The 12500-nt window shown below is 46.7% G+C and overlaps 1 long non-coding RNA gene across 2 annotated transcripts in view; it reads right to left on the reverse strand.

Annotated features, from left to right (window-relative positions):
• Positions 1–8818, reverse strand: part of LOC143933474 (uncharacterized) — a 26899-nt gene extending 18081 nt beyond the window's left edge. Inside the window, exon 1 of one of the 2 annotated variants that reach the window (XR_013263101.1) lies at positions 8587–8818. This is a non-coding gene — a long non-coding RNA (uncharacterized LOC143933474). The remainder of the gene's footprint in view (positions 1–8586) is intronic. The other variant, XR_013263100.1, reaches the window with a different exon arrangement.
• Positions 8819–12500: the final 3682 nt, after the last annotated feature.

A 12500-nucleotide genomic window follows, 5' to 3' on the forward strand; every position in this document is an offset into this window, starting at 1 on the left:
GCTTCAACATAGAGAGAAAAGATTCAACATAGAGAGAAAATATTTGACACAGAGAGAAAAGATTCGACACAGAGAGAAAAGATTCGACATAGAGAGAAAAGATTCAACGTAGAGAGAAAATATTCAACGTAGAGAGAAAAGATTCAACATAGAGAGAAAAGATTTGACATAAAGAGAAAAGATTCAACATAGAGAGAAAAGATTCAACATAGAGAGAAAAGATTCAACACAGAGAGAAAATATTTGACACAGAGAGAAAAGATTTGACACAGAGAGAAAAGATTCAACGTAGAGAGAAAAGATTCAACGTAGAGAGAAAAGATTCAACATAGAGAGAAAAGATTTGACATAGAGAGACAATACCAAAAAAGGTTGAATGTGCCTAACCTAACTCTATTAGCCCAAGAGAAAAGATTAGACATAGATAGAAAAGACTCGACATAAATAGAAAAGACTCAACATAGAGAGAAAAGATTCAACATAGATTCAACATAGAGAGAAAAGATTTGACATTATAGAGACAATACCAAAAAAGGTTGGATGTGCCTAACCCAACTATTAGTCCAAGATTATTCGACATAGAGAGAAAAGATTCAACACGAAGATTCGACGAAGCAGTCACCGCGAGCGGACATTTATGGTCAGATGCTCCGCCCATAGGCTATAGAAGAATTCTAATGTTGGTTGACTAGTAATAATAATTAATAAATATAATCATTACTAGTGTCATCCAACATTAGAATTCTACTACAGCTTGTAGGCGGAACATTTGACCGGAAATGTACGATTGCAGCGTCGCACAGTTTAGCTGCTCCGTCTAATCTTCTTTAGAACATTCGACAGACATCATAAGACCTTCAATGACAGATTTGACCTTAATTAATTTTGGATTTTCGGATGAATGCATTTTTTTAATGAAACTAAATAAATAAAAATGAATTTCGGGAGTAACTAAATAAATGTATTTTTCGGACGAAAACGAAATTCCAAAACGAAATATTTCAGTGTGCACAAAAATTGGAGCACTAACCTGCAGCATAAATTCCCTTTGCAAGCCGAAAATTTTCCCCAAGCAAAAATTCCTCCTCTTTCAGTACAAATCCCCCCTTCCCAAATCCCTTCTCCTAGCACAAATCCTCTACACCAAACATTTCCCCTCTGAGCATAAATCATCTACCCAACTCCCAGCACAAATCCCCCCAAATCTCTTCTCCTCTACCCCCAAAAAATTCCATTCTGAGCATAAACCCTCTACGCCACGCCCGGCACAAATCCCCCCAAATCCCTTCTCCAAGCAAGAATCCTCTACCCAAAAAAAAAAATTCCACTCTGAGCATAAATCAACTACCCCACTCCCAGTACAAATCCCCCAAAATCCATTCTCCAAGCACGAATCCTCTACCCCCCCCAAAAAAAAATCCATTCTGAGCATAAACCTTCTACCACTCCCAGCACAAATCCACCCAAATCCCTTCTCCAAGCATGAATCCTCTACCCAAAAAGAAATCCACTCTGAGCTTAAATCAGCTACCCCACTCCCAGCACAAATCCCCCCAAATCCCTTCCCCAAGCACAAATCCTCTACCCCAAAAAATTCCACTCTGAGCATAAATCCTCTACGCCACTCCCAGCACAAATCCCCCCAAATCCCCTCTTCTAGCACTAAAAATTCCCTATCTAGCACACATCCCCCCCAAAGCACCCCTTCTAGCACGAAATCCCCACTGCGCCCAGGGCAGACGCATCTCCTGTCCACCCCTTGTCCCAACACTAGGCTCTAGGCATTGCCATCTGCTAAAAATTCTGTGATTTACCGAGACCTATATAACTTACGCACATCACCTGAACACAAGACTTTCCATGGGTGGCAGCAGCTCTTGGGAGGGTTGGGAAAGGTTGTGGTAGACTGATGGTGCTGGTTCCTTAGGAAGATCTTCTTTTGACGCCGATTGATGTATTTGCCTAAAATGTACTGGTGGCAGGCATGTACTGGCCATCGATGTAAGGGGGCTGGTGATGGGCCACTCTGAAGTAAGGGGTGCTGATGGGACACTCTGATGTAAGGGAGTGCTGCTCATGGGACACTCTGAGGTAAGCGAGTGCTGATGGGACACTCTGATGTAAGGGAGTGCTGCTCATGGGACACTCTGAGGTAAGGGAGTGCTGTTGGGACACTCTGATGTAAGGGAGTGCTGCTCATGGGACACTCTGAGGTAAGGGAGTGCTGTTGGGACACTCTGATGTAAGGGAGTGCTGCTCATGGGACACTCTGAGGTAAGGGGGTGCTGATGGGACACTCTGATGTAAGGGGGCTGCTCATAGGACACTCTGAGGTAAGGGGGTGCTGATGGGACACTCTGATGTAAGGGGGTGCTGTTGGGACACTCTGATGTAAGGGGGCTGCTCATGGGACACTCTGAGGTAAAGGGGTGCTGTTGGGACACTGAAGTAAGGGGGCTGGTGATGGAACACTGATGTAAAGGAGTGCTGATGGGACACTCAAAATGTAAGTGGGCCCAGTCTGGATGAAGTCCAGGGCCAAATTTCTGTCCCAGTCCAGCCCTGACTGGTGGTATCCCAATGGGGCACCTGAGTGATGGGTGAGCTGCTCTCATGAACGGTGACCGCGGACTCTAAAAACGATGTTTGTGTGTAAAAATGGAAGTGCCGCAAGAAGGTATCAAAGCCCGAAATTAGATTTAAGTCCAAACACTTGGCAGGGGCTACATACAACGTGTTTTGTAAACTGTACATTGCTCCCTTCGAAGGGACAATGTACAGTTCCCAAAATGCATTGGATTACATTATCCCCTTAAAGAAGGGGACAACGCACAGTCCACGAAGCACTGTGGCTGTAGCACCTGCCATACGTTTGGAGTAAAACCTCATTTAGGATTCTAAAATCTTGGTGTGGGGCGCTTTGACTTTCACGCTCAAACCTCATTTCATGGTCCTCGTATGTCATGCTTGTTGGAAAATCTCAGATAAATTGCCCCGTAAATCTTTTTTGGCAACTCAATGTAGAATTATCATCTCCTACAAAAAGAGCTTAATGCTTTTCATGACATAGGATTGAGATTCCCCATTGCATTGGCTAGACAGCTTTTGGATAGATCTGGCAGAAATCTGAAGTCTTTATGTGCCTACAGAATACATTGGAATACATTGGCCAACCAATCAAGACAGCTTGGGATGGAAATTGCCCGAATTCTATCCTCTAGGATAATTAGTGTTTCATGACAGGCATGTTCAATTGATCCCAAGGTTTTACAAAAAGTTGGCACGCAGTGATCGGCTAGTACCTACGCATGAGGTGGAAGGCCCGCTTTGGGAGGCAACTGGGGCTGGGACAAGGGGTGGGCAGGAGAGACGGTGGCCTTGGGTACCTGTAGTATAATGTGAGATGGAGGGTGTTCCACAAGGAGATTGTGGGGGGGGGGGGGGTATTTGTGTTAGAAGGGGGAATTTGGGGGGTTGCAGGGGGTAAGTATTATTGTAGGAGGATAAATTTGGGAGGGGGGTGCTAGGAGTGGTGATTTACAGGGATTTGTGTTGGGAGGGGATAGAGAAAGAAGATTTGTGCGTGGTGGGGGGATTTGAGGGAATTTTTTGTTTGCTGGGAGGAGGGTATTTGAAGTGGAGGGGACTTGTACTAGGAGGGGAAATTTTAAGGGTAGATGATGTGTGCTAGGAGAGGTGAATTTTTTTTTTGGGGGGGGGGTATGATTTGAGCTGGGGAATTTGGGAGATGGGGGCCAAGATTTGTACCGAGATGGGAGATTTCAGCAGGGGGGATAATTGTACTGGAAGGAGGGGGGATTTATGCTAAGGGGGTAAGCATGAAGATTAGTGCTCAGTATGTGGGGATATTTTTTGCTGTCACGTAATACTCATACATCTTGGGGGGGGGGGGGCGCAGTTTGGCATGTTCACCCGGGGCTCTAGATTACCTTTTCCCAGCAATGGAGTCAACTCAAAAAATACCCTCGGAGACCAACGTCAACTGATACATTGTCAAGATTGGCAACCCCAGGACATCATTCATAGCCTATGAGGCATTCCTAAAATATATGCTGCATTTAGGCATCTTGGCATAAAGGGGAGTTGTCATAAAAAAAACAAATCAAAAGTCAGCAGCTACTGACTTAATAATTGGACACTTACCTGTCCCAGGGTCCAGGGATGCGGGGGATCGAAGCTCCGCTCGTCTCCCTCTCCGCTCGGTGGCGCCGACATTTTAACTGTGGGTTCTCGGCTGTGGCTTCACAGCCAGGCACCCACTGCGCATACGCGAGTGTCACCGCGTGTCGTAATTGGCCGCGCAATCATCTGGGACCTGTCACGTGTCCCAGATGATTGACAAGAGGGAGGGGGCAGAGCTGAGCCCTTCCTGCGCCGAGGGGAAGTGATGTCACCAGCCCAGGCACTGAAGGAGGCAGACTACGTGAAACCCCCTAGCAACTTACCTGTCCTAGGGTCCAGCGATGCAGGAGATCGAAGCTCTGCTCGTCTCCCCCTCCGTTCGGCGGCGCCGACATTGTAAATGTGGGCACCCGGCTGTGGCTTCACAGCCAGGCACCGACTGCACGTGCGCGAGCGTCGCCGCATGCCGTAATTGGCCGCGCAGTCATCTGGGACCTGTCACGTGTCCCAGATGATTGACAAGAGGGAGGGGGCAGAGCTGAGCCCTTCCTGTGATGTCACCAGCCCAGGCACTGAAGGAGGCAGACTATGAGGGACCCCCTAGCAACAGCCATTTAGAGGGGAGTAAAAAAAAAAATTTCCAAATGTTTTTTTTATTTTATTTTTAGATACCATCATGAAATTTTTTTTTTTTTTGGATGCACTCCACTTTAAATTAGCTACCGAGCTGGAAAGCAATCATATTTTTCCTAAATTTGTTTTTACAAAAAAGAAGCCAAAATGTAACATTATCTATGCAAAATTTCTTAGTTAGTAATCCAATAATCTTGATTCCATTAATAATTTGTCCATATCCATAGCTCACGTGGCAATGCATTCAACAGATTAACTGCTTTTACTATAAAGAATACCTTCCCATATTGATTATCAAAACATTCATTTAGTTCACATTTAGTTATACAGTATTTGTCTCCCCATTTACGTGGAGGACTAACTGACCAGCAAAAATGACAGTTGAGGTGAATGAGTTGAAGACTCCGGGCGTGCTAGACACACCCCAAAAAAATGTCATCGTTGTTCACAGGGCGTGTCTAGTACATCCAGTCCTTCTGACCTGCTGGATCCCCCCCCCCCCCCCCCGTCACAGTACACAGAAATTTAGCTCTGATGAATCACAGCTGCATTGCCGAGTAGACAGAGAAGATCGCGGTGTCTTGTCTAATAACGTCCTCCATCGGATAGTGTCCGCTGCGTACTGCGCATGCGCAGTACACAGCAACACAGATTCCGAAAATTGCCGAGGATGAACAGCGCCTGCGCCGTGAGTCCAGGTTCTATCCCCACTATCCAAGTGGACATAGAGTAGGAATAAATAAGAGCCGAGCGCAGCGAGGCCGAGCCCGAAGCGTGGCGAGTGAAGCTCGCCCGCGAGGGGCCCTTTAATACTCACAACCCTATGTCCGCTTGGATGGTGGGGCTCCACTCAGCTGCGGAAATTTTCCGAAGCTTCGTCTGCTCCGTACTGCGCATGCGCAGTACGGGGCGGACACTATTTCATGGCCGGACACTATACGGCAGAACACCGGCAGCAGGAGTTTGAGTTTAAAAAAAAAAAAAGATGTTTATCAACAACATTGTTCAGCTATGAATACAGAAAGATTAAAATTAAACATTGTTTCGTTTTGTATCTTTCTGTTTATTCATCTACAGATCAAAAGGAAAGAACATCATTCTGCAGATAAGGTCAGTTAAAGAAACGTTTAAATAAATATTCCTCTGTTGATCCCCTTATTAACCCTTAGTCTACTCTAATCAGCCCTCATTCTCCTCCTTTCACTTTTTCCTGGTGATTTTGTTTTTTTTTTATTCTTTTTCTATTTTATTAACGAATATTTAAAATTTTCTTCTTTTCTTGTTAAAAAAAAAACGTGTTTTCTGTTTTTGTTTGCTTTGTTCATTAATATGTTTACACCTTTTACATATACAATATTTACACTTATCACAAAAAAAAACTAGAAAATAAAAAAAGAAAAAAGAAAAAGAAAAACGACTTTATTTCATTTGTAAATAACTTTGCAATGCTTTGTACCTAAATCATAATTTTAGTGTTGTTTTAAACAGGACACATTACAGAATCAAATTCATACTTTTTATATGTAGTAACACTATTTCTTTTTAAACTAACACTGCTCAAAAAAAAAAGCAAAAGTGCTTTTTTTTTTCGTTTTATTACATTTAATTGGCTAAGGATTGCGGGGAAAAAAAAATCATTGTTGCAGGACAATATTCACAAAAAGAAAACATTGTTTGTCCTTAAATAAAAAACAATGTATGTATTATGCTGTCCTTATGGTATCTTAAGTAATGACAAAATGATCACCGAATAAACAGGCTCATAGCAGAAATTTGAAAATTGCTCTGGTCCATAACGGGTGAACAAGTATGAGAGCCGAAGTGGATAATACTGTTGGTGGTGCCTAGGAATGGGACAAGGGTTGGGCAGGAGCGGCAGCTGCCCTGGGCACAGAGGAGAAGGGGGCAAAGATTGTACATAGGGCAGTAAGTCTATTGTAAGCATGCACTTCCACATTCTTGCCCTGGGCACTAGCTCAGCCTGTCCCAGTTCTGGTGGTGCTTACAAATGTTATCCAGTATTACACTTCACCTGCAGGTCAGTGTGGAAAAAAAACATAAATATAAATTAAGAAAAGATAAAAAAAAAAGAAAAAAAATTGTGATAGTGGTCCTTTCATTGGACTTTTCCCCAAGCCCGATTTTTTTAAGCTTTCATTATAAGAGAGACATCCCATCTCTTTTATTAAACCCACCCAAAATGATATAAAAAGTTATAGGTGGAGGTTGTCCAGCCCCTGGATTTTTATATGGCTTCCCCACTATAATTTCCAGCTCTGTTCTTGTCCCCTTGAGAGTTTTGGGGGTTCTTACCCAACAATGTGTGTTCCAGGGCTTTGTGTAACATTCTGAATTATGTAAATCCAACAGGGATGGTGGGAACCCCTCCTAATGAGCACAGCGGGTGTACACTCAGACCCGGGAACTCAGCACAGGGATGGTGGGAACCCCTCATAATGGGCACAGCGAGTGTACAGACCCGGGAACTCAGCACAGGGATGGTGGGAACCCCTCATAATGGGCACAGCGGGTGTACAGATCCGGGAACTCAGCACAGGGAGGGTGGGAACCCCTCATAATGGGCACAGCGAGTGTACAGACCCGGGAACTCAGCACAGGGACGGTGGGAACCCCTCATAATGGGCACAGCGAGTGTACAGACCCGGGAACTCAGCACAGGGAGGGTGGGAACCCCTCATAATGGGCACAGCGAGTGTACAGACCCGGGAACTCAGCACAGGGACGGTGGGAACCCCTCATAATGGGCACAGCGAGTGTACAGACCCGGGAACTCAGCACAGGGATGGTGGGAACCCCTCATAATGGGCACAGCGAGTGTACAGACCCGGGAACTCAGCACAGGGATGGTGGGAACCCCTCATAATGGGCACAGCGGGTGTACAGATCCGGGAACTCAGCACAGGGAGGGTGGGAACCCCTCATAATGGGCTCAGCGGGTGTACAGACCCAGGAACTTAGCACAGAGATGGTAGGAACCCCTCATAATGGGCACAGCGGGTGTACAGACCCGGGAACTCAGCACAGGGAGGGTGGGAACCCCTCATAATGGGCTCAGCGGGTGTACAGACCCGGGAACTCAAGACAGGGATGGTGGGAACCCCTCATAATGGGCACAGCGGGTGTACAGACCTGGAAACTCAGAACAGGGATGGTGGGAACCCCTCATAATGGGCACAGCGGGTGTACAGACCCAGGAACTCAGCACAGGGATGGTGGGAACCCCTCATAATGGGCACAGCGGGTGTACAGACCCGGGAACTCAAGACAGGGATGGTGGGAACCCCTCATAATGGGCACAGCGGGTGTACAGACCCGGGAACTCAAGACAGGGATGGTGGGAACCCTTCATAATGGGCACAGCGGGTGTACAGACCTGGAAACTCAGAACAGGGATGGTGGGAACCCCTCATAATGGGCACAGCGGGTGTACAGACCCAGGAACTCAGCACAGGGATGGTGGGAACCCCTCATAATGGGCACAGCGGGTGTACAGACCCGGGAACCCACAAGGAGATTCAAGAGGCTGTCAGGTAGCTTACCGCCCCAATATTGGGTTTGGGAGGACAAAGACCATGAGTTAAGTGTTAGCCTTCTTACAATGGCGTGAAAAACTTTGCCACAGATTATGTCTTTGCGGCCAGTACATCCCCTTTGAGAGTTTGCGAAAATCTGGCATAATTTCTCCTCCCCCCCCCCCCTTCCCCCCATCCACCTCAAAGTCTTGCAAACCCATTGCTCCTTCCCCAATCCTCTTCCTCCATGTTGTAGATAAGGTGTGAAGATTCTTACCCCAGGGCAGCCACATGAGGAAGGCTGAGACGATGTGCCTTAAGATGTCGTTCATTTTGGTGCCTGCTGAATGAGATGTCGCTCTGCCGGGGGGTCCTCACCTTCTGTTGTGCACAAGACAGGATGTCACAAGTGGTTATTGTCTTCCCCTCAGTGCTGAGACAGAAGGGAACTAACGACAGGGAAAATATAACGCAGCTGCCCTCTCCGCCTGCATGCTCTATGGACTGCCCTTTTCTCTGGCTGGCTTTTGTCATGTATTAGAAATGTTACAGGCTCACAAAATATATTATCATACTATAGCTGTGACATGAGGCAGTATTAGTCTGTAGGCGCTATAACTTTCACACAAACCAATCAGTATACACTTATCGTTTTTTGTTTTGTTTTGCGTTTTACCAAAGACATAACAGAATACATTTTGTCCAAAATTTATGAAGATTACTTTTTATTTTTTTAATGGATATGTTTTATAGCAGAAAGTAAAAAAATATTGTTTTTTTCCAAATTTAATTCTTTCATTTATTTAACCACTTGCCGACCACGCCATAGCAAAACAAGGCTACCGTGTGGATGGGCAATTCTGGGAGGGCATCATATGACCTACTCCCGTGATCGTGCCCCGCTGTAGCACACAGGCAGCATGCGCTGCGATCCATTTGTCCTCATGAAACAGCTGATCACAAATTGAGGTAAAGAGCCAATCAGCGGCTCTTTAACACGTGATCAGCTGTGTCCAATCACAGCCGATCACTATGTAAGCACACTTGCCGGTAATCGGCATTCCGGTAACTGGCTAGTGTGGAAGGGGACATCTGCACTGATAATCAGGGCACTGATCATCAGTGTCTTTTTTATCAGTGCAGCCCCAACAGTGCCCATCAGTGATGCCAGTCAGTGCTGCAAATCAGTGCCAGTGTCAATCCATGTCCATCAGTGCTGCCAATCAATGCCACCCATCAGTGCCTGCTATCAGTACCCATCAGTGCCGCCTATCAGTGCCCTTTATCAGAACCCATCAGTGCTGCCTATCAGTGCCCTTCATTCCCACTTATCAGTGCCCATCATTCTCGCCTATCAGTGCCCATCATTCCCACTTATCAGTGCCCATCATTCCCGCCTATCAGTGCCCATCATTCCCACCTATCAGTGCCCATCATTCCCGCCTATCAGTGCCCATCATTCTTGCCTAACAAAACCCATGAGTGCCACCTATCAGTGCCCTTCAGTGCTGCCTATCAGTGTCCATCATTCTTGCCTAACAAAACCCATGAGTGCCACTTATCAGTGCCCTTCAGTGCTGCCTATCAGTGTCCATCATTCTCACTTATCAGTGCCCATCATTCCTGCCTATCAGTGCCCATCATTCCTGCCTATCAGTGCCCATCATTCCCACCTAATAGTGTTCATCATTCCCGCCTATCAGTGCCCATCATTCCCGCCTATCAGTGCCCATCATTCTTGCCTAACAAAACCCATGAGTGCCACTTATCAGTGCCCTTCAGTGCTGCCTATCAGTGTCCATCATTCTCACTTATCAGTGCCCATCATTCCTGCCTATCAGTGCCCATCATTCCTGCCTGTCAGTGCCCATCATTCCCACCTAACAGTGTCCATCATTCCCGCCTATCAGTGCCCATCATTCCTGCCTATCAGTGCCCATCATTCCTGCCTATCAGTGCCCATCATTCCTGCCTATCATTTCCCATCATTCCCACCTATCAGTGCCCATCATTCCCACCTACCAGTGCCCATCATTCCCCCCTACCAGTGCCCATCATTCCCGCCTATCAGTGCCCATCATTCCCACCTATCAGTGCCCATCATTCCCGCCTATCAGTGCCCATCATTCTTGCCTAACAAAACCCATGAGTGCCACCTATCAGTGCCCTTCAGTGCTGCCTATCAGTGTCCATCATTCTTGCCTAACAAAACCCATGAGTGCCACTTATCAGTGCCCTTCAGTGCTGCCTATCAGTGTCCATCATTCTCACTTATCAGTGCCCATCATTCCTGCCTATCAGTGCCCATCATTCCTGCCTATCAGTGCCCATCATTCCCACCTAATAGTGTTCATCATTCCCGCCTATCAGTGCCCATCATTCCCGCCTATCAGTGCCCATCATTCTTGCCTAACAAAACCCATGAGTGCCACTTATCAGTGCCCTTCAGTGCTGCCTATCAGTGTCCATCATTCTCACTTATCAGTGCCCATCATTCCTGCCTATCAGTGCCCATCATTCCTGCCTGTCAGTGCCCATCATTCCCACCTAACAGTGTCCATCATTCCCGCCTATCAGTGCCCATCATTCCTGCCTATCAGTGCCCATCATTCCTGCCTATCAGTGCCCATCATTCCTGCCTATCATTTCCCATCATTCCCACCTATCAGTGCCCATCATTCCCACCTACCAGTGCCCATCATTCCCCCCTACCAGTGCCCATCATTCCCACCTATTAGTGCCCATCATTCCCACCTATCAGTGCCCACCCTTGCACATCAGTGCCACCTATCAGTGCCCACCAGTGCCACCTCATTAATGCCCATGAGTGCTGCCTATCAGTGCCACTTCATCAGAGCAGCCTCATCAGCGCACATCAGTGAAGTAGAAAAAGGACCTGTTTGCAAAATTTTATAACAGAAACTAGGAAAAACAATAATTTTTTTCGAAATGTTTGGTCTTTGTTCGTTTGTTTAGCAAAAGAAATAAAAATCCCAGTAGTGATTAAATACCATCAAAAGAAAGCTCTATTTGTTTGAAAGAAAAAAATGATAAAAATGTCACATGGGTACAGTGTTGTATGACCACCCAATTGTTATTCATAGTGTGACACAGCTAGAGATGGGCCAAGCGACCCCCTGTTCGGTTCGCGCCAGAACTTTCGAACATCACAAAAGTTTGGAACCAAATAACGAACCCCATTGAAGTCTATGGGACCTAAACTGGAAAAATCAAAAATGCACATTTTGAAGGCTTTTATGCAAGTAGTTGGGCATACAATGGTTATGGGGGTCCGGGTACTGCCCTGGGGGACATCTTTCAATGAAAAAAAAGTTTTGTAAAAAAAATTGTCATTTTTAAATGAGCAGTGATTTATTGATCCTTAAAGTGAAAGCATAAAAATGAAAAATTCCTTTTAATATAGTGCCTGGGGGTCCCCTTATGCTGCATACACACGATCAGACTATCCGGCGGACTTAGTCTGGCAGACAAACCGCCGGACTTTCCGAACGAGTGGACCTGCCCACACAGGACCGGACTTTTCCAGGGGACTAGATCCGCCGGACTATGGCGGGCGTCCGCCGTACTTTTGAAATGAACGGACTTGCCCACACACGGAGGAAAGTCCATTCATTTTGAACGCGGCTCCAGGTAGCCGGGACTAGCGAAGGAAGGCCCCGTCACCTGGTATGGACTTAAAGTGGAAGCCCTTAGCCGAAAAAACGTTGCAGACCCTTATCCGAGCATGCAGCCCGGCCGGTCAGGAAAGGGGGTGGGGACGAGCGAGCCCCCCCCTGCTGAGCCATACCAGGTCGCGTGCCCTCAATGGCCCCCCCACCCCAAAGCACCTTGCCCCCATGTTGATAAGGACAAGGGCCTCTTCCCGACAACCCTGGCCGTTGGTTGTCGGGGTCTGCGGGCGAGGGGCTTATCGGAATCCGTGAGGAATAATAAGGGGGCCCCCAGATACCGGCCCCCCACCCTATGTGAATGAGTATGGGGTACAATGTACCCCTACCCATTCACCTGTAAAAAAAAAAATTCATAAAACACAACACACAAGGGTTTAAAATTATTTATTGCACAGCTTCGGGGGACTTCTTCCGTCTTGGGGGGTCTTCTCGCCGGACTCCTCCGCTATCTTCTGCTAGCTCTTTTACTAGCGGATGGGCCCGGCTTTCTTATTCGTCG

The sequence above is a fragment of the Lithobates pipiens genome, unplaced genomic scaffold (genome assembly GCF_037356315.1).
Source record: "Lithobates pipiens isolate NorthernLeopardFrog02 unplaced genomic scaffold, aLitPip1_a1.2 Scaffold_27, whole genome shotgun sequence".
Taxonomy (NCBI): Eukaryota; Metazoa; Chordata; class Amphibia; order Anura; family Ranidae; genus Lithobates; species Lithobates pipiens.